We start from the raw sequence: 3,361 nt of genomic DNA on the forward strand, positions 1-3,361 counted from the left end.
CTTTTCAACTACCTTTGGTGTAGATTTCATGTCATCTGTCTTCCCATACCTTTTAGAGGAATGGCAATACGATACAGAAGTTCAGTATGAAAGTGTATTTCTATTATGGAAAATTTTAATACACATTTAATAATTTCATTTTAGGGAAGTTGAGATTGAATACCCCATACCTGATGTTAAGATTGCTGTATCTTATTAATTAATTGATAGCTTTTAGGTGCCTGAACTTTCTGACTGGAACTCTGGAGATACCTTAACATAGATGGTCCCTAGACTTACAGAAAAAGGCATAGAAACTTCCTAAAGAGCTCACATTTTGGAATAGTTGTTTATATGGAAAACCTTCACTTGCTACTGTTGAGTCTTTAAAGGAGAGCTGAGTAGGGGCCTCTTGTCCAGAGGATTTGGACGGTACAGCTCAGTTTGTGGAAAAGCCCAGAGTGATGCAGCAGTGATGCTCTTGCATTCCCAGTCCCCAGGGAGGTGCCCACCATGGTATTCAGAGTAGTATCATGGTATCCACAGCATTTGTGGATACTTGGTGTGAAACTGGAATAGTTAAAGGGAAATTGAAACTGATTTTCAAACAGTGTCACATCCCTGTCGAGTGCCAATGATCTTGGAAAGTAATTGAATTGTATTAAAATATTAATGTTATACTCAGGTAGTCAACATGAGGGAAGCTTGAGTGGCTTTTTCTTGATGGAGCTGCACCTGTAAGCGCAGTGTAAGTATTTTCTAGTTTTACATACTGTTCACTGGAATGAAAAGTTACCAGGTTAATCTTGGTACGGTTGAACCACCTGACTGAACATGAACTCGGTGGCCTTACCTGTTTGCACATAGAATTGACTTTAGCAAGTTACAGATATTGCTTTTACAGATTAGGTATTCTTGTGGTTTTTTTAAAAAAAGTTTACATCATTGCATTTGGATCATGGTGTTCCATTTCAGGAGCACCTGAGCCATTTATTCTGGTATTTAAGGATTCAGATTGGTATAAAAGATGTTGGTATAATTTTCCACCTTTATAAAAGTAGTCAGGGACATTGTCACCATTGCTAGAATTGGAAGGGGATAATCTGTTACAGTACGTAATAGCAATTGGAATCTGATTAAGAACAGGGGAAAGGGAAGCGTATGGAGGGCAGAGGTTAACAAGGCTTTCTGAGGAGAGCTTGGTGCATCTCTGTCACCAGTGAAAAAGTAACAATGACTTCTTTAATACATGAAAAGCACTTGTCAAAAGGAAAAAGGAGTAATCAAATACATTTACAAAACAAAGGGCTACATTCCAGTCTGGAAGTAAGGCAAGTTGACAGACCATGACTATAAAAATTCCAGTGGGGGTATGTGATCAACTTTGGAAAGGACCAGAGCTTTGTAGCATATGTGAGTTCTGTCTTAAAGACACTTTAATGAAGATATTGCCTGCTTCCATTACTGTAAAAAAGTTTTTAGTAATAGAGTTCAGTGAAGTAATTCCACGTGCCTGGAGAAATCAAGGTGTTCATGAGAATTAGGAAGCACATACAATTATGAGAGTGGAACACAGCAGAAGAAATATTTTACTCTTGTGCCTTTAAGCACAAAATACAAAGCCCCTGAAGTGTGGCAGTGCTGCCTCCTGCTCTGCTGAGCAGAAAATGCTCCTGTGAGCCTCATGCTCTGAGTGCTGAGTGCAGGACTGACACCACACACTCCTCTGGCATCTGCACAGGGCTGCAGACCAGGGATGGGTGGCACAGCTTCAACAGGCAATACAGACTGTCTGCATGGAACCTTTCTGGAAATGAATACTCAAAATACCCTTTAAACAGGGGAATTTGTTTGCTGCTGTATGGCTTTAAAACCCATGTGAGAACTGTTCTGAACAATCGCTATTACCTTTGAGCTCTGTTCAGAGACCTTGCATTAATCCTATGGATTTCACTGAAAATAATTTTTTGCCGACCCAACCTTTTGAAAAACTGGCATTGCCTGTTAGCTATAGTAGTAGGAGCTGCTAGTTATGATGAGTGCTTTTCAACTCTTGGGGTTACAAATTCTAAAGTAAATGTTGCTTTATTTGTTTATTCTTCTGTTACAAAATCATTTGTCCTAAGGATTTTTCTCCTTTTTTTTTTTTCTAGCCTCTTGTAACTGGGTTTGAAATAACAACAAAAAACATTTTTAAACCTACTAAGTGCTAAGTGGTATAACAACTCCTTGATCTTGGAAAAAATCAGAAATATGCATGATAAGACACAACTTCAATATGAACCCAGATCATTAAGCTCAATTCGATGTTGTTTATATTGTCCTCTGCTGTCTCCAAACTCTGCTTTTGAGAGATGAGGACAGAAAAGTGCTCTGAAGGTTTTCAGGACTGTCCTGTGTAATTCCATTTCCAGCTGAAAGCAGAAAAGCTGAGGCAGCTCTCCTGGTTTACACTCAGGGTTAGTGTGATTTTCCTGGAGTCAGCACTTCACATTATTATCAGTTCTTGGAGTTGGGAGTCAAGTTACCTCTGCTCAGAGAGGCTGAGCTGTAGCTTCAGTAGATGCAAAGCACTTCCATCTTTGCCCATGTGCTTGAAACAGTGCAAACCATTCTGGAGGTGTGGATTTGCTTCACAGATGAGCAGGGACAGGAGGGGCACAAACCATCCCATCAGCAGTGGCTGGAGTGGGAGGGCTCCTGGATCCTGGGGTGAGGCTCTAACTGGGCATCCCTCGTCTCCACCACTGAGGTGAGGGATGCACCTGCTGCTTTTCCAGTGGGCTGGAGTTATTAGCAGTGGAATACAGGGTAGGGCCAGGTCAATCATGTCAAATTGCTTTTTTAGAAGCAGGGAGAAAATGACAACTTCAGATTCTGGTCACAGGCAAAATACAGCAACAATTATGGCTTGAAAGTAGGAGTTCCTAAGGGCTTTGGAGGTTCACTCTGCAAGCCATGCAGTTTTGCTTGGCCTGTCAGGAAACCCACATTCCTGGAACATCCAAAGTTCCGGTAGCAAACAAAGCAGTTTTAGATATCTTTGGAGAGCTTTCTGCTAGAGCTGTTCTGAAGATTTTTTTTTTTTTTTTTTTTAAGAGGTTTTTTTTTTTTTTTTTAGAAACATTTTAAGGTCGCTGCTCAGATGGTTGTGTTGCCCTCCTGATGTTACTGTTGTGTTGCCCTCCAGATGTTACTGTAGTGGCTGAGAGAAGCCTTGAGGGAAGCTGAAACAGGGTCCCCCCAACTCAGCTACTTGATGCAGATCTGGAATGCTGTAATTCATTGCAGACCCATTACTTTATGGGACTCCTGATTGGGAAGACGAGGACAAAAGAAAAGGTTTCAAGGACAGAACTTCAAATATGTCATGCCCTGGATT

This window comes from Oenanthe melanoleuca, chromosome 2 (assembly GCF_029582105.1).
Source record: "Oenanthe melanoleuca isolate GR-GAL-2019-014 chromosome 2, OMel1.0, whole genome shotgun sequence".
NCBI lineage: Eukaryota > Metazoa > Chordata > Aves > Passeriformes > Muscicapidae > Oenanthe > Oenanthe melanoleuca.